Genomic DNA, 25,206 nt, shown 5'->3' with positions numbered 1-25,206 from the left:
ATTCATTGGAATATACATAAAGATAAAACATAACCTTTAATAATGTTACTATGAGGATCCATTCACACTTCCGTAAGAGTTTGAGGATCTGCAAAACACGGACACCGGCAATGTGCAATCCACAATTTGCGGACCGCACATCGCCGGCACTATAATAGAAAATGCCTAATCTTGTCTGCAATTGCGAACAAGAATAGAACATGTTCTATTGTTTTGCAGAAATGGAAGCACGGATGCAGAAGTGCGGATCCTTAAATGCGGATGTGGATCCTTAAATGCGGATGCAGACAGCACATTCTGGCCCCATTGAAAATGAAGGGGTCTGCACTTATTCCGCAAAATTTTGGAACGGATGCGGACCCATTTTGCGAACGTGTGAATGGAAAACATATCCCTCAAAATGAAAATAAATTATTAAAGTTAAGCAAAAAGCATAGATGTGGTAGGCAATAACAAGTGCTCAGCGGCACTAAATCAGGTGCTCGGCGGCACCAAATCAGAAACCATATGTCCTACCACAATCCGGTGGGTTCCAGTGCACATCCATGAATCCCGGGGAAAGGAAAAAACATCTATCCCTGTGCTAGATGATGATGTGGTATTGAAGGACAGGTTGGGCAAAGAACTGTCCCTGATATTGCCATACAGGGGGGTGCTATTCTGGCCCTGATAGCCTAACCACAGACCACGGTTAGAGCGACCCCGTCCGGAACCTTACCCTATATAAAAATGGCCCTAGCAAGCCCCTGACTTCCAGGTGATCACTATATAGATCTTTGTGGTTTTTGAGTATATTGCACCCCTCTGTGCATCACACCTATCGATAGAACACCTATACCAGCCCTTAAAATGACTTTTGTGGCCCTATAGCTAGCGTTTGGTGTCCCTTACAGTCTGTCCCTGCTCCGCACAGCAATCTCTCCCTATACTGGCAAAACACTGAATGCAAAATTGCAGCCAGATCAGGTTTATTTATAAGGTAGGGGGCATGTCAATGTGCTGAAATGTCTCAATTGGCTGTCCTGTACACCTGATGGATGTGTCATGGGTCAAAGTTTTTCACAATGTAAAAGAATATGGAGGGCACAAATATCTCCATATGTTTGCATGTTCGGCGAATCGCGAGCACACAAAGTTAGCCGCGAAACGACTGCCGGATGAACCGCAAGGCCATCTCTAATCCTCATCATTACAGCCAGGATTTTAAAGATGAACCCCCGCGGAACTTGATTCTGGTGTGACGAATAAATAATTTGGTATAACTCCAAGTGACTTTATACAAAGTGGCCAGCCCAAAAGCACATACACTTTGTTACTTATAATGTAATATATACAATACATGTGTACTACTATTACATACTTATACATAGAAGAGGTAAAGTTCTGATTACACAGGCCATAGACCAAACTACTATGTATTGGCAAACAGTGGTTCATTCATGTATGAATCTGATAATATAGTCTTACCTTAATGTTATAATAAGATGTTCTTCAGGTGACACACATTGCCGTATGTTGGTGTTCTGGGAAGTCAAGGCAGGCCTCAACTCCCCCAGAAGCTGATCAAATGTAGCCACGACATGCGGCAATAATTAAAGAACTTCACAGAGTGCGCACAGAGGTCAGAGTACAAACCAGCAAATTGTCCTTTGCTGGCCCGCTGCAAAATAATAGGATACACCCACATCCGCTTCCTCCGCAGTTTCTCCTCTATCATTTCTGGCTGCTCTCCAAAACAGCGGAAGACCAGCCAGCGCAAAAACACATGGTCAGTGGATGATACAGTGAAAGTGGACATCCTGCAAAGGGAAAGTCAATAACCAAACGCACACACCAGCCAAACAACCAAAACTCCCCAAACAAATGGAGCTGTCCAAAAAAAATCTATGCATGCTGGGGGTATTGATATGTGTTTGCAGTTTTGCTGTGAATCTAGAGAATGGATCAGTTTTTTTTCACGCTCTTTAAAAACGCATGCAATCCGCATGTCACCCGCGTGGGAAAAATTCAATAACGCAATGCACTCGCATACAAAGAGGACGCCAGACGCAAGCAATATTGCACGATTATCACTGAACGTATCTGGACCTAATCCGTGACGCTTGTGTGAAAGAGACCTAAGGGTCATGTAAGAACTATAGAGGAGAGAAGTTATGAAAAAATTTTGGCTGCTTCACCGAATTTCACAAAGAAATTTGATTTGTAACGAATCACTTCGTCACAAAGCGCATTTCTTTGTATATAGCGGGCACAATCACAGAGATTGGCGATCGTGCGGCACCCCGTCATTGAACTCTTCAGATGCTGCGTTCATGGCTGATCATGGCATCTGAGGCTACCATTTAGCCCTTTTAGGGGTTAATCAAGGTAAAAATTAAAATAAAATAAAAAATAGTCACCTTATCCATTTGCTTTTAAAGAAAACACCACAAAAAATCTTGTGTGGTGACTTGATGATGTCATCTCGCTGGATTTCTCCTAGTTTCTTCAATCAAGGTGCCATGACGACCTCTTCATGTGCAAATGTATGTTTCTTTTAGTTTTAGTTTTGTTTTTACCATTACAAGGAAAAATGTATTCATTACCACGAAGAGAAAATTCGGCTTTGTGGAAAATCTTATATTTTTCTGAAATTCTGATTGAAGTTTGTTTGCCTTTGATTTGATCAACACCAGTTAGGACTCTTCTTTTTTCCCCCTAGTGCTTTTTCCCCACCAACATGTACACTAAAATGGCCCTACACACTGTTTGAATGGATTTGTTCAAAACAAACCCAGAAAGATTTAGGTTTGTCAGCTGTCCAAAAAAATAGCACCAGTTCGCTCATCCTTAATTCGGTGCAAATTCAAAACGTCATTATTTTTTGTGCATTTTACATTATAATTCTGCTGCAACATGATTAGTAAATGTCCCCTAATACCTACAAAGTTGCAAATATGCTCTGGCATTAGGATTAGCTCTAAACTAACAAACTGTGGCCATGCACAATACCAAGCATCAATTGGAGTGGTATAAAACATATAGCCACTGCACTCTAGAGCAGCGGAAATGTGTTCTTTGGATTGAAGAACTATATTTTCTATCTGGCAGTCTGATGGATAAGTCTGTGTTTGGTGAATGCCAGGTGAACCAGGGGTGGAACTATCGCTGTAGTGGCTGCTACGGTGCCCACAGTGGGAGAGGGGCTGGGCTGTTAGGTCTGGGCCTTTGCTGCCAGCACACACACAGTAATAATGTTTACTGTGCGTGTTCCCAGGCAAGGCTGGGCCATAATGGATGTTTGTCATCTATTACAGCCCGGGCCTCCATCTCTTTAGCAGGTGTTATACAGTAACCACATTGTACCTGCTGAGTAGGAAAGCACTGGGGCTGAGGATCATTCCCTGGCCTGTTCTTTGTCTGTATGCTCACCTTCATCACTGTATTGAACCTGTTGGGGACAACAGAATGGGGAAAGGTAAGTATTGATGTTTTTTATTTATTTTTACCACAGGGCCTTCCTCACAACTAAAAGGGGGGGGGGGCTACTGTGTGGGGACACTAATGGTAAACATTGCTGTGAGAGGATAGTAAAGTGAAATTCTAACGTGTGGGGGTATTAAAGGAGGCATAAGTACTGTGTGGGGTCAGTAAGGGGGAGCGTTACTGTGTGGGAGCACCAAGGGTGCATGTTACTGTGAAGGGTCCCTAAGGGTAGATAGCTATGGGGCCCAGCCTTTTGTAGTTCCGCATCTGAGGTAAACATTAGCTGCTTGACTGCATTGTGCCAACTGTAAAATTTTGTCAAGGAGGGGTAAGGCTATGGGGTTGTTTTTCAGGAGTTGGCCTAAGCCCTTAAATCTAGTGAAAGAAAATCTTACTGCTTCAGCATATCAAGACATTTTGGACAATTGTATGCTTCCAACTTTGTGGTAACAGTTTGGTGAAGGTCCTTTTCTGTTTCAACATGTGTGTTCCTGTATGCATAAAGCAAATATTGTAGGTAATGGTGAATTACATGTAGAAGAACTTGACCGGCCCACACCTAGTCCTGAGCTCAACTCCACTGAGCACCTTTGGAGTGAACTAGAGTGGAGATATCAGGACAGGCAGCATAGGGTCAGTAGAGAGATCAGGCACAGGTCAGGTCAGAAGTCAGAGGGTTAGAACCAGGGAATCAGGCAGAAATTTGCACATAGGCAGACAAGCACATTATAGCACCTTTGCGGGATCTTGCAAGCTAGTGAACCTATTTTTCAGGCAGAGAATGAGAGAAACTGCAGGGTATTATAACAGAAGCTGATTAGCACATATAAAACATCCTAGCAGCTGCACACAGAGCCAAATGAGGGTTTAACCCTTGCAGCACTGCAGAAATAGGTAAGGATCAATTAAGAATATCCCTAAAATATAAACAAGACACCGGCACCCAGGCCCACTGCATGAGCGCTGGAACTGCAACAGAAACAATTCTAATAATAAACAATTATGAAATGAATATCTTACTTACAACACTATGCTGAGATATGTTCACTTACACATAACAAAGTGTAGCGGATGGAAGCTGGGCACACCAAGTCCCTGAATGTCCCTGTTTCAAAGGGAAAATACCTTATATGGTACATCACCTGATAAAGCGCTTACATTAATAGACTTTAAGCAAAACCTGTCACCCGTTATGCAAGGGTGCTGGGCACTATCGCGGCCTGCTAATGGCTGTACCCACTGTCGCCGGATGTTTTGATCCACAGAACGGGGAGATGCAGAGGTGGCTGTGCAGGGATCCGGAGTGACGCGGGTGCCGAGGAGCTGGTTAAGTATGATCTATAGGAGGGGTCATAGCATTGTGGGGGTCATTTTTAGAACTGTTTAACTCCTTTAGGACACAATTTTGAAAAGTTTGCCATATAGGCTCATTTTTAAATATACTGACTAATAATAAGAGATAGCTATGAAATAGCATGTTTTTATTGATGCCAAACTGTTTCTTCTCTGCTGTATTTTAGTGTTGCCTAAGAATGGCTTTACACTATGTATTGGAGATCTGCATACAGATACCTCATTAGTCTTCAACACTAATGATACTACAAAGGAGGGGGAAACATTCTCCAATATTTTCTAGATTTAATTTTCACTGTGAAAACAAGATAAGTTAGAAATTGGATCTTGCATCTTCCATAATATAGGTAATGTTATGGCAACCTTGCTCCCTTAGGGTACTTTCACACTTGCATTAGAGTATTCCAGCAGGCAGTTCCATTGCCGAAACTGCCTGCCGGATCCGGAAATCTGTATGCAAACGGATAGCATTTGTTTCCAGATCCAGATGTGGATCCGTCTGACAAATGCACCGAAATACCGGATCAGTCTCTCTGGTGTCATCCGGAAAAACGGATCCGGTATTTATTTTCACATTTTTAAAGGTCTGCACATGCATAGACGGTGAAACCGGATCCGGCAATAATACATTTCAATTTATATAGTTCCAAAAAATGGCAGCACTGGCATAAACAAATCCTTGCAAGGAAAGATGCAAGCCCAAAGGGAATAGACATAGACATTTACCCAAATCACAAAAAAGAAAAAAAAAAAGGTTAGCAGCACTGTTAAAAAAAGCAAAAATATGTGGTGTCCTTTTTTCTTGGAACAAATTATTATAAATTAAAGGACCACAATATTGTCCAATAACCACCACAATTTTCTATATACGGTAGTCTGATTCCACTTATAGTTGCTTAACCCCTTTAGGTCCCTGAGATTTTCCATTTTTGTTTTTTACTCACCGCCTTCCCATAGTCCAAATTTTTTTTTTCCATTCACATAGCCTTATGAGGGCTTATTTTTTGCTGCAAGTTGTACTGTTTAATGGCACCATTTATGGTTGCATAACATGTAGTAGGAAGCGAAAAAAAAATCCAAATGGGGTAGAATTGGGAAAAAAATGCAATTCTGATAAAGGTTTTTACACTATACAGTAAAAATGACCTGCTATCTTCATTCTCCAGGTCAGTATGGTTATAATGATACCACACTTGCATAATTTTTCTTGCGTTTTAGTACTTTAAACCTTTAGGGAAAAAAAAATTAGAAACATATTCTGGCCCCTATAACTTTTTTGTAGTTATGTGTACGGGGCTGTGTGAGGGCTAATTTTTAGCGGGACGATCTGTTCCTTTTTAATGATACCAATTTGAAGTGTGTGTGACTTTTTGATCACGTTTTATAAAAAAATTATTGGGTAGTTGAAGTGACAAAAAATGGCAAATTGGCTGTTTAAATTTTTTTTCCTGTTATGCCATTTGCTATATGCAATTAATATTGTTATATTTTAATTGTATCTGTGTTTTTGCACGCTGAGATGCCCATGATGTTATTTTTTTATTGGTTAAGTATTTTTATGTTAAGGAAAAGGGGGTGATTTGAACTTTTGTTTTATATATTTGTTAAAACTTTTTTTTTTTTACTTTTTTTTAAGTTACCGGGGGTGACAATAACTGGCAATCATTAGAGTGCCCATTGTGCTCATTAATGGCTAAATAGCCATCATTGAACACTTCATTTGGAATATAACAATACAATGCTACCACCTAGTGGCCTGTATTGGCATATATTCCTAAAATAAACACCAAAGCCTACTTGAGGCTTTGATGTATTTCAGTGATCCCTGATTCCCCCATCTCAGTCACTGAACACTGTTACCGGAGAGGAAGCGCACGACTTCCACTTCTGGACTGATCAGATGCCGTTTTTTTGACCGTGGTATCTGAAGGGTAAAATGCATGCATTTAAAATAGCAGAAACCCTGTGACTATGGCGCCCTGAGCAAGGCGCGAGCCGGTGCCATGTTTGCGGACCGGACTTCCGCCGTACAGATAGGGCGGAGGTCCTTCATGGGTTAAAATATAAGTTTCTCCAATTTAATAAAGCTTTGAGTAAATATATTAGATGTCTATAGTTTTGCATTATATGTATTTTATTGGGTTCAACAAATAATGTGCAATCCAGAAATCTAAATTTCAATAATGCCTTTCCGTTCTTATCCTAAATAAATAATGTTAGCTTTTGTTGAATTATCTATTGAAAATACTGCATGTGGCCTGTAGCATCTCCAGACAAACAATGACATGTAATATTACATTTTTTACATTATTAGTAAAAAATTTACTAACTCTATTAAAATGAATTCTGTCTGCTAAACCTAATACAGTGCAAGTAAATAATAACTTTCTCACACGAGTCTTGTCTCCAGTCAATAATTAAAATCTCCCTAGTGCAGCAATCTCATTAATATTTTCAAAGTACCTTTTACAACATAATAGAAATATTCATAAAAAAAAGACTAGATGCAAATACAGTTTTTGGTCAAGATTTATATTTTACATCTATAAATTTAAATCCATGTCCTGCCTGTCACATCTAGATGTCTGTATGTGCCATAATCATTATAGAAAATACTAACACATTCCATAAATTTCTAAAAACATTGCATTCTTTCAACTTAGGCTTTAAATTTACAAAACTGAATTTTAAATGTAATACCATTTGTTTACTATCATCCCTTGCTTTTTGTTCACCTACATTTACATACATCAGTCTTCCCCTTTTTATGAGGATGAACAATTGTTACTATGGTCTTTTATATGGTTAAATAGGTCATTGAGCTACCTACAAACTTTGACTTTATCTGCTACATAAACAATTGCATCAACCAACAAATGAGCATTTTTATTATTTGTGTTGTGATTGGCAACACATTTGCATGGGGAAAATATCAAGAGCAAACATTCATTTCTCATAATTGGAAAGATAATGTAAATGAGATGCTTCTTAACAAATCAGGCAAATCTCTGCCCTGTGCCAGAAACTGAAGTCTATGCCAGCTACAAGCTGGTGTAGACTTCAGCTTCAGCTATAACATCCACCACTCTCTAGCGAAAGTTATAGTAAATGTGGCAAGTGGCACAAAGCCATGCCCTCCCTTCAGGGCTGTAGATATATTTTTTTTCCTGGGGGGGGTTCAGCTTTCTCAAATTATAAGACTTTATCTAGCAGACACACCAGGGTTTGAAAAAAATATACCAGCCATATCATTCCTAAACCAATCCTTTACCTTGAGCAATACCGATTTAGTTGTTTGACACCATATGGAAAAAACATGTTTTAAAAAGACTCGTAATTGGTACCTACCCACTCCAGTCTAGAGTGACAGTCTATGGCAGACATGACCCATCACCTGCTAGCTTACTCTTGTAATTTCCATAAGAAATTGTGTTTCTTTATTGTTGAGGAGACTAGCGTGTGAGAGACGAGAAAAAATACATCAAACCATGCAGCCTACACAATAAGTGATGTGTAACAGCATGATGGTGGCCAGTTCCCTCAATTCATAAGAGTCTGGGGGCTGGACTAAATATATGAATTGACACTGTCTGTAGCCTGGTGTGGGGGGTGGAGGTGGTGTGGGGGTGGGCTTTGAATCTTCTTGATTTTCTTTTTTAACTATTACTTTTACTTACACTAGTGCTCTGTCTGTCTCTCTCTCTCTCTCTCTCTCTCTCTCAAACTACTTATTTTTCTTTCTTCTCTCTCTCTTCTAATCTTCTGAGATCTCCAGGCTCTGTGCTCTGTCAGCCACCGCCCAGGAGTAGCAGGCACGCGCAGGCAGGAAGCTGGCCGGGGTCCAGATGTATAAAACAGGCAGAGGCGGAGCCTGAAGGCAGCGTGCATGCCATGTGATCATCAGCATCATCCCTGCCTGGCTGCCCTGTGTGTGTCTGTAAGTTACTTGTGCCGCCGTACCTGCCCCCTGTGCTGCCCGGCCCCGCCCTGCAGCCTCCATCACCTCTCTGTGTGCCGCACTGCTCGCGCCGCTATTGCAGGCAGCGGCACGCCCGGGCCGTTCTCTGGCAGGTTAGGAGGACAGACACTCTGGGGGGGGGGGTTTGAACCCCCCTATCCCCACCTTATCTACGCCCCTGCCTCCCTTTAAGGCACGCCCCCTTTTCTTTCCACTGCAGAAAAGTGCACAGAAGTTCAATAAGTCACAAATTATGGTGCACACGTAGCATGTGCCATATTCTGTGACTTTTTTATGCCACAAAAGTGGCATAAAGAGCTTAATAAATGTCCCTCATAGCATCAAAAAATCTGTTGGGGTAAGGGGAAATACAAGATGTCAGAAGCTCTATAATGGTTGTTAGGAGGTATAGGTGATAAGGTAGCAAGCAGACAAAGACCCTAAATTTCACAGTCTACACACTGGCTGCTGACCTGGTGGGCTCTCAGGATTCATATATGGTAGCTGAAGCCAAGCAAAATAAATCTCAGATTTCTCATATGTATGACAAATTATTGTGAGGAGGCAATTAAGGGTCCATTCACACGTCAGTAGTGTATTGCGGATCCGGCGCTCCCATAGAGCTGCATATTCTTGTCTGTTATTGTGAACAAGAATAGGGCATGTTCAATTTTGCGAACCGGAAGTTCAGGGCCGTGCTCCACAAATGCGGATGTGGACAGCACACTGTGTGCTGTCCGCATCCATTCCTGCCCCATAGAGAATGACTGGGTCCACACCCATTCCCGATAATTGCGTATAATTATATATATATATATATATATATATATATATTTATTTATTTACTTAATCTTTTTAACCCCTTACATATTCCTCTTCATATCTATACATCCCATAGGATGGATGGATTTTCATTAGTGTTGAACGAATCAAACTTTCCAAAGTGGACTTTGATCCGAATTTCAGGGAAAATTTGAGCTCAATGAGCCCATCACTGCCATGTTGATTGAAGATCCAGCACAAAAATTTGCAATGGATCTTGATTGAAGAGTCTGTGTGAAATTTTGATGGTGGCGGCGGGCTCTTTGCTATTAAATGGATGAGGTAAATATATATATATATATATATATATATATATATATATATACACTTATATTTTTATTTTTATTATAGACCTTAATATTAATTTTAGATGCTGAGATCGGTGATGAACATGGCATTTGAGGGGTACAATGATGGGGAGCCGTGAAATCACCATACCCTGTCATTGTACCCACTACTTACAAAGAAATGCACTTCGTGATTAAGTAATTGAAAAATATCTATCTATCTATCTAACTATCTATCTATCCACTGTATATATACAGTGGCATACAACATTTTGGTCACCCCTAATCAAAATTACTGTTACTGATATGATCTCAAAAAGGTATAACAGTAAAGATGACACATTCCCTTTGTATTTTAAGCAAAAACTATTTGAGGGCTTTTCATCCATTCTTTCTTGCAAAAGTCTTCCAGTTCTTTTGAGATTTGGGGCTGTCTTTCATGCACTGCTCTTTTGAGGTCTATCCACAAATTTTCAATGATGTTTAGATCAGGGGACTGTGGGGGACATGCTATCACTTCAGCTATCGCTTTTTGATGTAGTCTATTATAGATTTTGAGATGTGTTTAGGATCATTCTCCATTTTAGAAGCCATCCTCTTTTCAACTTCAGCTTTTTTTTACTATTGGTTTTAAGTTTGCTTCCAGAATTTGCTGGAATTTCTCCTGTTTTGTGGGCATCAAGTATTTTCATTTTAAAAGTATTAGGCAGCTGCTGAGAAGAAAGCATGCATGCTGTTTTTTTTTTGTTTTGGGACAAGGTTAGAAGAAGCAGGATATTTATAAAGCTTTGGAATTTGCATCAACCTGGCGTTTCCTAATGATATTTGAAACAAGCATTAACCCTAAATGACTAGGTCAAAGTCAAAAAGACATTGGTCAAAGTTATCTTAGCCCTCAAATCTCTTTGGTTCCCATATTTTTGCAAGTTACTCCTGTTTTCACTCTAAAATTGTACAAAACCAAAGTAATACACTGATATTGCTTAAAATGTTAAATACATTAACTTTAGGACTTTTGGTGATCATGTAATCTTCAACTTGTTAAACACTTTTGCTACCAGTGCCATACATGTATGGGGCTGGAGCGATAGGCAAACATGGTGCACACTTGCACGTGCAGCAGGCATCATGGCCAGCAGATCGCTGCCGTTTCAAATAGCAGAGACCTGCGGGTAATTACCGCAACTGGCAATAATGCCGAAAATGGTAATTAAATCCTTTAGATGCCGTGATCAAGTGAGACCACGGCACCTAAATGGTAAAAAACCCAGAAGCTTGCGCTTCAGTAAGGATGCTGGTAATTGATTACAATGCACTCAGAATGCTGAGGGCATTCATGCTGCAATTCTTATTTTGGCCACCAAGTGCAAGGCCAACATAAGAAATGAGCAATAGTCAATAATAAATGCATTTAAAAAATCCATGATTATTCAAAATAAAAATGGATTTTATATGCTCAAATACTAGCTTCAAAATTAGCACAAAAAAGTAAAAAAAATAAAAAAAATGGTTAAAAATACAAAAGTTTAAATCACCCCCCCTTTCCGTATAATAAAACATTTACCTACATAACAAGAAATATAAACATTATGGAAATCACCACAACTGAAACCACCTGTAGTATTAAAATATAAAAATATTTTTCAAATATAATATTCTAATATTTTTCCAATACAGCGAATGGCGTAAATTGGCCAATTTGCCATTTTTTCATTGCTTCTCTTACTCAAGAAAATGTAATAAAATATGATCAAAAAGTCCCATACTCTCCAAAATGGCATCAATAAAAACTACAGAATGTCCCCCAAATAATGAACACCCACACAGCTCAGTAGATATAACTATGTAAAAGTTATGGGGGTCAGAATATGGTGATTTGAAAAAAAAAGTTTAAATTAATTATTACACTATTTAGACATAAAACAAAAACTGTACATATTGGGTATCATTGTAATTGTACTGACCCATAGAATGAAGGGCATGGGTCAGTTTTTCCTGCAAACACCGTGGGAACAGTGCCTGTAAATTGGTGGAGGAATCGTGTTTTTTTTTTGGTATGGAAAGTACTAGTTGTCCCACAAAAAAATAAGCCCTCATACAGCTATGTGAATGGAAATATAAAGAAGTTATGGCTCAAGGGAGAGAGGGAAGAAAAATGAAAATGATTGTGGTGTGCTAATAAAGCTTTTCCACATTTTGGCCATGCTAACCCTGCCTCTTCTGAGGTGCTGGCGGTGCCCAGCTGAGATGATGAATTCTTCCTCCTCTGCCTTCACCTTGTGCTTCCACTGAGCCCCCGCTGTGAGGTGTGAATGCCATCAGCAGCATGTCTACCAGCGTGCGCTTGTACTCGTGCATCTTCCATGCATCACACACTCCAGTGACCGAATTTAGGACAGCACGTTGTAGCAGGGTTCCAGCAGAGTGACCACGCAGTAATCAGCACTGGTTAGAATGTGGGCAACTCGGCGGTCGTTGTGCAGGCACTGCAGCATGTAGTCGCTCATGTGTGCCAGGCTGCCCAGATGCAATGACAAGCTGTCCTCTGTGGGAGGTGTATTGTTTGTGTCCTCTGTATCCCCCCAGCCATTCTCCATTGATGCCCATAAGCTGATTTGGGTGAAACCCTGCTGTGAACATAGTTCCTCCTCATCATCATCCTCTTCCTCCTCATCCTGCAGAACTGAGCTCTAGCTGAATAGTGGTGTACCTGGCCTCTGTTGGTGTAGAAACCCACCCTCTGAGCCACTTCTGAATGACTGGCCTGATAACCATGGAAATGATCCCTCTTCCTCCTCCTCTTCCTCCTGTGCCACATCCTCTTCCATCATCGCCTGAAGTGTTTTTTCAAGGAGACATAGAAGTCGGTGTCACCGCCAGTTCTGTGAGAAGGTCTGACAGACGTCATTCTCTACCTCTTACATGATGTTCTTTGTTTTGGTTTCACTTTCTCATCTCATTTCCTTCTCCCAGGTGTCACCTATTTAGACTAATCCTCTTTCCTTTATATTACCTCCCATACTGCCTCACTTTGTGGTTTATACTACTTCCTGGATTGAAGTGTTCACTGCTGGAGGCTTCTGCTGCTGCTTGTTCAGATAAGTCCTTTCATGTATAGTGTTTTCTTTGCTGGCTTGATTCTAGGTGATCCTGACTCCCTCCATATTAAGTGCAGGGAGCCGGTGGTCGTGTCCCCTCACTATTATAGGGTTTTCAGGTGTCACACAGTCTTAGGTACGGGGGCATACAATCGTATACCTTTGAGACCCTTGTATGTGCTTAGCAGTCAGGGTGAGCTCTTAGGGTTTTATAGGGGTCACCTATATGCTCCTTAGTTTGGGATCAAGCCAGTTGGACATTTATTCATAACTTCCAGCTATCTGCAACATCATCTGTGACAGTGGGATAGCAACGCTGAGGACGGCGTCATCGGCACTGGCCATGTTGGTGGAGTACTCTAAACACTGGAGAACCACTTGTTTGTGGTGAAGTGGTGCTGTTCCGCAGAGTGACTCACTCATGCGTGCTGCAGCTAAAACTCCACTATTGCCTGCTGCTGCTTGCACAGCCTCTCCAGCATGTGCAAGATGGAGTTCCACCTTGTTTCTCAGAGGACATTTTTTTCACCGACTGTTAGCACCCTCGGCCGCCAACTCTTCTTGGTCCAGTGATTTTGTTGGTCTGGACTGTCCCATAGAGACAGAAAACAATAGTTTTTGGTATACCCAGTCTGTTTCCGAGCAGCATGCACAAGACTTTCAAGTCCACACACTTACCAACCAAGGTCTTCATATTTAAGTTTATGAAAAACCCATTCCAAGTTCTCTTAGGTTTCCGTCAAGTGTACGGAATGAGCTACAGGTATGGAAGTGTAAAAACCACCGTTGTGGAGTAAAACTGCTTTGAGACTTCTTTTTGAAGAATCTATAAAAAGACGCCATTGCTCTGAATAATATTTGATTTTAACCACCTCAGCTCCGCTAGCTTAAACACCCTTAATGACCAGACCACTTTTTACAATTCTGCACTACACTACTTTCACTGTTTATTGCTCGGTCATGCAACTTATCACCCAAATGAATTTTACCTCCGTTTATTCTCACTAATAGAGCTTTCATTTGGTGGTATTTCATTGCTGCTGCCATTTTTACTTTTTTTGTTATTCATCCAAATTTACCGAAATTTTTGCAAAAAAATTAAATTTTTCACTTTCAGTTGGGCAATGTGTTTTGGGGTGTCATTTTACATATACCAATGCTGGGTGAGATAAATATCTCGGTCACATGCCAATTTTGTATTAAAAAAAGGGAAAAGTTGTCTTTTGCCGAGATATTTCTCTCACCCAGCATGGGTATATGTAAAATGACACCCCAAAACACATTGCCCAACTTCTCCTGAGTATGACGATACCACATGTGTTACACTTTTTTGCAGCTTAGGTGGGCAAAGGGGCCCACATTCCAAAGAGCACCTTTAAGATTTCACAGGGCATTTTTTTTACACATTTTTATTTCAAACTACTTCTCACACATTAGGGCCCCTAAAATGCCAGGGCAGTATAACTACCACACAAGTGACCCCATTTTGGAAAGAAGACACCCCAAGGTATTTCGTGATGGGCATAGTGAGTTCATGGAAGTTTTTTAGGGGCCCTAATGCGTGAGAAGTATTTTGAAATGCAAATGTGTTAAAAATGCCCTGTGAAATCCTAAAGGTGCTCTTTGGAATGTGGGCCCCTTTGCCCACCTAGGCTGCAAAAAAGTGTCACACCTGTGGTATCGCCGTACTCAGAAGAAGTAGGGCAATGTGTTTTGGGGTGTATTTTTACATATACAGTACACATGCTGGGTGAGAGAAATATCTCTCTAAAAGTCAACTTTTCCCATTTTTTTATACAAAGTTGTCATTATAGAGAGATATTTCTCTCACCCAGCATGGGTATGTGTAGAAAAAACACCCCAATACACATTGCCCTACTTCTCCTGAGTACGGCGATACCACATGTGTGACCACATGTGTGACACTTTTTTGCAGCCAAGATGTGCAAAGGGGCTCCTTTTAGGAGGATATTTTTAGACATTTGGATCCCAGACTTCTCACGCTTTAGGGCCCCTAAAATGCCAGGGCAGTAAAAATACCCTGCATGTGACCCCATTTTGGAAAGAAGACACCCCAAGGTATTCATTGAGGGGCATGGCGAGTTCATAGAAGATTTTTTTTTTGGGGCACAAGTTAGCGGAAATTGATTTTTTTAGTTTTTTCTCACAAAGTCTCCCTTTCCGCTAACTTGGGACAAAAAGTTCAATCTTTCATGGACTCAATATGCCCCTCAGCGAATACCTTGGGGTGTCTTCTTTCCGAAATGGGGTCACATGTGGGGTATTTATACTGCCCTGGCATTTTAGGGGCCCTAAAGCGTGAGAAGAAGTCTAAAATATAAATGTCTAAAATTTTTTACACATTTGGAATCCGTGAGGGGTATGGTGAGTTCATGTGAGATTTGATTTTTTGACACAAGTTAGTGGAATATGAGACTTTGTAAGAAAAAACAAAAAAATAAATAAATAATAATTCAATTTCCGCTAACTTGTACCAAAAAAATGTCTAAATGGACAGGGGGGTGATCAATGACAGGGGGGTGATCAGGGAGTCTATATGGGGTGATCACCACCCTGTCATCGTTCACCCCCCTGTAAGGCTCCATTCAGACGTCCGTATGTGTTTTGTGGATCCGCAGCGTCAATGTTTTGCAGATCGACGGATCCGCAAAACACATACGGAGGTCTGAATGGAGCCTTACAGGGGGGTGATAAATGACAGGGGGGTGATCAGAGAGTGTATATGGGGTGATCATCACCCTGTCATTGATCACCCCCCCTGTAAGGCTCCATTCAGACGTCCGTATGTGTTTTGCGGATCCGATCCATGGATCCGTAAAACACATACGGACGTCTGAATGGAGCCTTACAGGGGGGTGATCAATGACAGGGGGGTGATCAGGGAGTCTATATGGGGTGATAACCCCCCTGTCATTGATCACCCCCCTGTAAGGCTCCATTCAGACGTTCGTATGTGTTTTGCAGATCCGATCCATGGATCCGTGGATCCGTAAAACACATACAGACGTCTGAATGGAGCCTTACAGGGGGGTGATCAATGACAGGGGGTGATCAATGACAGGGGGGTGATCAGGGAGTCTATATGGGGTGATCACCCCCCTGTCATTGATCACCCCCCTGTAAGGCTCCATTCAGACGTCCGTATGAGTTTTGCGGATCTGATCCGTGGATCCGCGGATCCGCAAAACACATACGGACGTCTGAATGGAGCCTTACAGGGGGGTGATCAATGACAGTGGGGTGATCAATGACGGGGGTGATCAGGGAGTCTATATGGGGTGATCACCCCCCTGTCATTGATCACCCCCCCTGTAAGGCTCCTTTCAGACGTCCGTATGTGTTTTGCGGATCCGATCCATGGATCCGTGGATCCGCAAAACACATACGGACGTCTGAATGGAGACTTACAGGGGGGTGATCAATGACAGGGGGGTGATCAACGACAGGGGGGGGGAATAAGGAAGTCTATATGGGGTGATCAGGGGTTAATAAGGGGTTAATAAGTGACAGGGGGTGGGGGGTGTAGTGTATTGGTGCTTGGTGTCCTCTGGTGGTCGATCCAAGCAAAAGGGACCACCAGAGGACCATGTAGCAGGTATATTAGATGCTGTTATCAAAACAGCGTCTAATATACCTGTTAGGGAATAACCACTGGCAGGCTGTAGATCTACTCGCTTACCTGCAGTTCCTGTGAACGCGTGTGCCTGTGTGCGCGCGTTCACAGGAAGTCTCGCGTCTCGCCATATGACGCTTAAACGAGTTACTCTGCCTGAGACAGCCGCCCCCGGACCGCGCTCCTGCGTTAGGTGGTCCGGAGGTGATTAAATTGAACCATCAGACCTTTGACATTGATGCAATAAACCAACTTGTTTTCCTAGGCGAAGTAAGGAAGAAAGGAACAAACTCCTTTTCACAATGTCTGAACCATGAAGATGACACTCCTGGCAACAATAAATTCCTACTTTGCAGTCTTGATTTGAGTTACTCAGCGGCATCTTTGGAAAGATTCAAGTCTTGTATAATTTTTAAAGTCAGATTCTTCAGGAAAGATTAACCCCTTCTACCATTAGAAGCACAGACTCAGGGCTGAGGCTTACATATACAGCATGCTGCTGAGTATCCTAGTAGTCAAACATGTCACTCAGAGCAGAACTTGTATTAACCCCCTTTGCAGGGGGGGGGGGCAGAGATTGTTTACCTGCAAATAACAACAAAAGGCTAAGAAGAGAACTAGGGAGATAAAAAAATTGCTTAGCTTATGTATATATTGCTGACCATCAGATTTAAAGTGGTATATATATATATATATATATATATATATATATACAGTACAGACCAAAAGTTTGGACACACCTTCTCATTCAAAAAGTTTTCTTTATCTTCATGACTATGAAAATTGTAGATTCACACTGAAGGCATCAAAACTATGAATTAACACATGTGGAATTATATACATAACAAAAAAGTGTGAAACAATTGAAAATATGTCATATTCTAGGTTCTTCAAAGTAGCCACCTTTTGCTTTGATTACTGCTTTGCACACTCTTGGCATTCTCTTGATGAACTTCAAGAGGTAGTCACCTGAAATGGTTTTCACTTCACAGGTGTGCCCTGTCAGGTTTAATAAGTGTGATTTCTTGCCTTATAAATGGTGTTGGGACCATCAGTTGCGTTGTGGAGATTTCAGATGGATACATAGCTGATAGTCCCACTGAATAGACTATTAGAATTTGTATTATGGCAAGAAAAAAATCAGCTAAGTAAAGAAACATGAGTGGCCATCAATACTTTAAGAAATGAAGGTCAGTCAGTCTGAAAAATTGGGAAAACTTTGAAAGTGTCCCCAAGTGCAGTCACAAAAACCATCAAGCGCTACAAAGGAACTGGCTCACATGCGGACCGCCCCAGGAAAGGAAGACCAAGAGTCACCTCTGCTGCGGAGGATAAGTTCATCCGAGTCACCAGCCTCAGAAATCGCAGGTTAACAGCAGCTCAGATTAGAGACCAGGTCAATGCCACACAGAGTTCTAGCAGCAGACATATCTCTAGAACAACTGTTAAGAGGAGACTGTGTGAATCAGGCCTTCATGGTAGAATATCTGCTAGGAAACCACTGCTAAGGACAGGCAACAAGCAGAAGAGACTTGTTTGGGCTAAAGAACACAAGGAATGGACATTAGACCAGTGGAAATCTTTGGTTCCAACCACCGTGTCTTTGTGCGACGCAGAAAAGGTGAACGGATGGACTCTACATGCCTGGTTCCCACCGTGAAGCATGGTGGAGGAGGTGTGATGGTGTGGGGGTGCTTTGCTGGTGACACTGTTGGGGATTTATTCAAAATTGAAGGCATACTGAACCAGCATGGCTACCACAGCATCTTGCAGCGGCATGCTATTCCATCCGGTTTGCGTTTAGTTGGACCATCATTTATTTTTCAACAGGACAATGTCCACAAACACACCTCCAGGCTGTGTAAGGGCTATTTGACCATGAAGGAGAGTGATGGGGTGCTGCGCCAGATAACCTGGCCTCCACAGTCACCGGACCTGAACCCAATCAAGATGGTTTGGGGTGAGCTGGACCGCAGAGTGAAGGCAAAAGGGCCAACAAGTGCTAAGCATCTCTGGGAACTCCTTCAAGACTGTTGGAAGACCATTTCAGGTGACTACCTCTTAAAGCTCATCAAGAGAATGCCAAGAGTGTGCAAAGCAGTAATCAAAGCAAAAGGTGTTTACTTTGAAGAACTTAGAATATGACATATTTTCAGTTGTTTCACACTTTTTTTGTTATGTATATAATTCCACATGTGTTAATTCATAGTTTTGATGCCTTCAGTGTGAATCTACAATTTTCATAGTCATGAAAATAAAGAAAACTCTTTGAATGAGAAGGTGTGTCCAAACTTTTGGTCTGTACTGTATATATATTTTACATAACTCAAACAACCCCTTTAAGGCTTTTTGGCATTTTATATTTTAAATGCACTTATGTGAATTAATTGTGATTTGGACATTACATTAGGTTAAAAACACATAATATAAAAAAAAATACCCAACATTTTTAAAATTTGATACATTTGAAGACAATTTAGCATTTTGTGGCAAATCATGACATCTAGGAGTTTTTTAAATATTTTATTCGTTTTCAGCACAGCAAAATAAATGGAAATTAGATGGAAATAATTAAACAGATTTTTAGTCGCAGACCTGTGAATTAGTGTTCAACTAAGCGAGCTTCAGATCATAAATCCAAAGTCGCTTCAGTCAAAACTTCATTTGAATGCTGTACTGAGACCCGTCTCTATACAGTATTCAAATGTATGGGCATCGTTGAGGTAAAATTTGTTCTCTCGAAAATGCGGTGAAACTCGGTTGAATAACTTCAGCCATTGATTCTATTACTTGAAAACCATTTTAAAACCGGAATTAGGAGTTGGCTTCAGTATCAGCTGGTACCTCTGTACCAAAGCTGACTTCAGATTTTAAAATAGTTTTCAAGTTTAAAAATAAAAGTTCAAAGTTATTCACCAAAGTCTTGCAGGACTTTGGAGATAATGATTTTTACCTCGTCGGAGACCATACATTTGTATGTTGAACAGAGACGGACCTCCGTATAACATACCAAAGTTTTGAATAAAGCATCTGTGCCTCCTGATGTGTTCTACCATGCCCCCTCTGTGCCATACGTGCCCCTTTTTGTCCCGGCCATGCATCTTGTGTGCCAGCCGTGCCCCATCTGTGCCCCCTCTATGCTGGTCATACCCCCTCCTTTCCGGCCCTGCCTCCATTTGTGCACCCTACCCTACCCTTGATGCAGTCCCCTTGCTGTATTTGATAGAGGCAGCTCCATTCCTGAGCCGCCACCACCAGCAGCGAGTGCCAGCTGTATGCTGACACTCTGATTGAACCCCTTAGATACTGCAGCCAGCGGCATCCAAGGGGTTAAAAGAAAGAGGGGGCTCCCTCTCTTAACCATCGGGCTGCTGCACTGCGATGGCAGTGGCCCGATGGATGCAATGGTAATCAGACGCCTTGCAAAGGTGTCCAGTGTTGCCATCTATCAATGTAAAACTGATAGTCTTATAGTTTGCAAAGCAAGAGCATTGCAAAGTATAGTACAACCATCAGCCCCACTGGATCTTCAAGATCCAAGTGGGACTTGATAGAAAAGTGTGAAAAAAAAAAATTAAAAATAAAGAAAATGTTATCATAAAATAAAAAAGCTATGGCTCTCAGACTATGGAGACACTAAAACATCATTTTGGGGTTTCAAAAATGCTATTATTGTGTAAAAGATAAATAAATAAGAAAAAGTATACATATTCGGTAATGCCACATCTGTAACAATCTGCTCTATAAAAATGTCATATGACCTAACCTCTCAGATGAACACTGTAAAAATAAATAAATAAAAACTGTTCCAAAACAACCAATTTTTGGTCACCCTGCCCCATAAAGTGTAATAGTGAATGATCAAAAAAATCATATGTTCACAAAAATGGTACCAATAAAAACTTCAACTCTTTCTGGAAAAAACGAGCCCCTGCAAAGACGATCAGCAGAAAATAAATAAATAAGGCGTTCTGGAGACACAAAAACATTATTTTTTTCAAAAATGCTTTATTATGTAAAACTAAAACAAACAAACAAAGTAGACATATTTGATAACATTGTGTCCGTAACAAAATGCACTATAAAAATAACACATGATCTACCCTGTCAGATCAATGTTGAAAAAATTAAAAATTAAAACTTTGCCAAAACAGCCATTTTTTGGTTACCTTGGTTAACAAAAAACGTAATATAGAATAATTAAAAATCATTTGTATCCCAAAATACTACCAATAAAACTAGCACCTTATCCCCTAGTTTCCAAAATAGGTTAACTTTTTTGGGAGTGCATCAGGGTGGCTTCAAATAGGACATGGCATCTAAAAACCAGTTCAGCAAAATCTGCCTTAAAAAACCATGTGGCGCTCCTTTTCTTCTGCGCCCTGCCGGGTGCCTATACAGCAGTTTTGTTTGGCTGTTAACCCTCCATGTGTTAAAGAAAAAAATTGATTCAAATGGAAAATCTGCCAAAAAAGTGAAATTTTAAAACTTGATCTCCATTTTTCTTTAATCCTTGTGGAACACCTAAAATCTGTTTTGAGTAACTTAAGGGGTTTAGTTTCTACAATGGTGTGGGGATTTCACTATGATGACTGCACAAAGTGACTTCAGACCTAAACTAGTCCTTAAAAAGTGGGTTTTAGACATGTTTTAGACCTTTTTTTATGTGACCGCAGGGACCGGAGCGTGCAGGAGCTGTGTGAGGTCTTACAGAGACCTCGATCAGCCCTGCTCTGAGGCTGTACAGCGCAGAATCACGCTGTACAGCCTCTCTGGGGGGTGCATTTCTTCTGTAACTGGGGCTACTATGTCAGCCCCAGTTACAGGAGAAATCAACAGTGAAAAAAAAAGAAAAAGTGAAGCAAATGTCCCCCAGAGGTCTTGTATGACCTTATGGGGGATGAAATGTGTAAAATGAAATAAAAAAAATAAAGGGTTGAAAAAAATAAAATAAAAAAAAGTTTTACATGTAAAAAAAAAGGTCCCCAAGTAAGGAATAAAAAAAAAATAGAAAAAATAAAATAAAATAGACATATTTGGTATTTCCACATCCGTAAAAACCAGCTCTATAAAAATATCACATGAGCTAACCCCTCGGGTGAACACCGTAAAAAAAAAAAACCAAAAAACTGTGTCAAAACAAGCAATTTTTGTCACCTTGCATCACAAAAGGTGCAACACCAAGTGATCAAAAATGCGTATGTCCCACAAAATGGTACCAATAAAACCGTCACCTCATCCTGCAAAAAATGAGCCCCTACATAAGAAAATCTCTCAAAAAATAAAAAAAACTATAGCTCTTAGAACATGGAGACACTAAAACATCATTTTTTGGTTTAAAAAATGCTATTATTGTGTTAAAGTGAAACAAATAAAAAAAAGTATACATATTAGGTATTGCCGCGTCCGTAAAAACCAGCTCTATAAAAATATTACATGAGCTAACCCCTCAGATGAACACCGTAAAAAAAAAAAAAACTGTGTCAAAACAAGCAATTTTTGTCACCTTGCATCACAAAAGGTGCAACACCAAGTGATCAAAAACGCGTATGTCCCACAAAATAGTACCAATAAAACTGTCACCTCATCCCGCAAAAAAATGAGCCCCTACATAAGAAAATCTCTCAAAAAATAAAAAAAAATATAGCTCTTAGAACATGGAGACACTAAAACATAATTTTTTGGTTTCAAAAATGCTATTATTGTGTTAAAGTGAAACAAATAAAAAGTATACATATTAGGTATTGCCGCGTCCGTAAAAACCAGCTCTATAAAAATATCACATAAGCTAACCCCTCAGATGAACACCGTAAAAAAAAAAAAAACTGTGTCAAAACAAGCAATTTTTGTCACCTTGCATCACAAAAGGTGCAACACCAAGTGATCAAAAACGCGTATGTCCCAGAAAATGGTACCAATAAAACAGTCACCTCATCCCGCAAAAAATGAGCCCCTACATAATAAAATCTCTCAAAAAATAAAAAAACTATAGCTATCAGAACATGGACACATTAAAACATAATTTTTTTGTTTCAAAAATGCTATTATTGTGTAAAACTTTAATAAATGAGAAAAAGTATACATATTAGGTATTGCCACGTCCGTAACAATCTGCTCTATAAAAATGTCACTTGACTGAACCCCTCAGGTGAACGCTGTAAAAATAAATAAATAGAAACTGTGCTAAAACAACCAATTTTTTGGTCGCCTTGCCCCATAAAGTGTTATAATGAATGATCAAAAAATCATATGTACCCAAAAATAGTACTAATAAAACTGGCACCTTATCCCCTAATTTCCAAAATGGGATCACTTCTTGGGAGTTTCTACTGTAAGGGTGCATCAGGGGGCTTCAAATGGGACATGGCATCTAAAAACCATGTGGAGTTCCATTTCTTCTGCGCCCTGCCGTGTGCCCATACAGCAGTTTATGACCACATGTGGGGTGTTTCTGTAAACTGCAGAATCTGGGTAATAAATATTGAGTTTTGTTTGGCTGTTAACCATCGATGTGTTAAAGAAACAATTGGATTAAAATAGAAAATCTGCCCAAAAAGTGAAATTTAAAAATTTGATCTCCATTTTCCTTTAATTCTTGTGGAACGCATAAAGGGTTAACAAAGTTTGTAAAATCAGTTTTGAGTATCTTGAGGGGTGTAGTTTCTACAATGGGGTCATTTATGGGGGTATCCACTATGTAGGCCCCACAAAGTGACTTCAGACCTGAACTGGTCCTTCTAAAGTGGGTTTTGGCAATTTTCTTAAAAATTTTAAGAATTTCTTCTAAACTTCTAAGTCTTCTAACGTCCTAAAAAAATAAAATGACATTTCCAAAATGATGCCAACATAAAGTAGACATATGGGGAATGTTAAATTATAAATATTTTATGAGGTATCACTTTCTGTTTTAAAAGCAGAGAAATTGAAATTTAGAAAATTGCAAATTTTTCAAATTTTTGGGTAAATTTGGGATGTTTTCATAAATAAAGGTGAAATATTTTGACTCAAATTTATGACTATCATGAAGTACAATGTGTCACGAGAAAACAATCTCTGAATGACTTGGATAAATAAAGGCGTTCCAAAGTTAGTACCACATGAAGTGAGATATGTCAGTTTTGCAAAATTAGGCCTGGTCAGGAAGGGGGCAAATGGCCCAGATGGGAAGTGGTTAACAGGACTCAAAGGAAAGGACAGAGATCCACTGGTTATGCTCATACAGATTTCATCCAAGCCTTTACTCACCAAGAGAAGCACAGGATTGTGTGAACAGGTTGGTTCTGCAGGACGTACACAGAGGATGATCTATTGGAGGTGTTACCAAAGACATTTCCTTGCATCCCGGTCTTCCTGTATAATGGCTCCGAGGCGCTCATGGCCATTGTAGGAACATGGTTTTAAAGAAACATTGACTGTTGTTTTGGTAAGCTGGTGATCATTTCTCAGGACCTTACATGGCTAGCAGCGATCTGGATCAGGTATGACGTGTCTGGATCAGTGTCGGCCACAGAGCTTGTTTTGTCTGTGCCCGTCAAACCTTGCATGGGCATTAATTATGCCATCCACGCAGAGGACTTCAAGACTTTATGGAATGATATTTATAAATCAAAGAATGATGTCACATTGGAGGAAGTGGACAATTTATTCCAATGTCTTTACTCGCAGTTCTTCAGACACTTTAGAATCCACTTATCAGCAACCCAGCTCATCAAGGTGATGGCATCTATTGCATCAGCACATTGTGAAGGAAAAGTAAGGACTACCTAATCCTAGTGCTGGGATTCACCACAGAGCTGGCCTTCAATAACATCCAGTATTGAACACATGGACGACTCTCATCTCGGACCTTGTCCACAATGTTCGGGACCCCCCAGACGTCTTACATGTCTTATATATGATCCCTGCAGTGCTTACTACATGTTATACCACTTCTTACCATTCTGTTACAGCGGCTATGAGACCTGCACATACTAAGGTTTATTAATGAAGATTTTCGGGTGTTACCGACCAGTTACCTTCCAGCTATGATTGTGTAGCCTGAACTGTAGGAATGAGCTGGAGACGGCTTGTTTGCTGGACTGTCCTCCAGTTATCAGCCATAACCTTATACATTTCTTAATCCGTATGCATTACCATCGTGGTCACCCCGACACTTGTCGTCAATCTATTCTTGTTGTTGAAGCACTTTGTTTTTCCAGTTTGTCTTTTAACTCTTGTGGTTTTGCCACTTCTGTGTTGTATATTATGTGTGTTAATATCCTGTTTGATAAATATTATTATTTTTTTCTCCTGCTCAAAAAAGATTATATAAAAAACAGAATTGGCTTGTGATTTGGTAGCCAAAAGCAGGAGTGCTTACAAAACACAGAAGACATTCAAATATTCCATTCACGTATCATCTCTGTTTTGGACGTAAAGTTCAGCGTCTCGTTTCTTTTAAAACAGAAATTGATACCTCATAAAATATTTATTGCTTAACATTCCCCATATGTCTACGTTATGTTGGCATCAATTTGGAAATGTCATTATATTTTTTTAAGACGTTAGAAGGCTTAGAATTTTAGAAACAATTCTTCAAATGTTTTAGAA

At 40.3% G+C, this 25,206-nt stretch overlaps 1 pseudogene; it reads left to right on the top strand.

Annotated features, from left to right (window-relative positions):
* Positions 1-24,437, top strand: part of LOC122939421 — a 253,210-nt pseudogene extending 228,773 nt beyond the window's left edge.
* Positions 24,438-25,206: the final 769 nt, after the last annotated feature.

Source organism: Bufo gargarizans, chromosome 5 (assembly GCF_014858855.1).
Source record: "Bufo gargarizans isolate SCDJY-AF-19 chromosome 5, ASM1485885v1, whole genome shotgun sequence".
Classification (NCBI taxonomy): Eukaryota; Metazoa; Chordata; class Amphibia; order Anura; family Bufonidae; genus Bufo; species Bufo gargarizans.
This window is presented reverse-complemented; position numbering and strand designations above follow the sequence as displayed.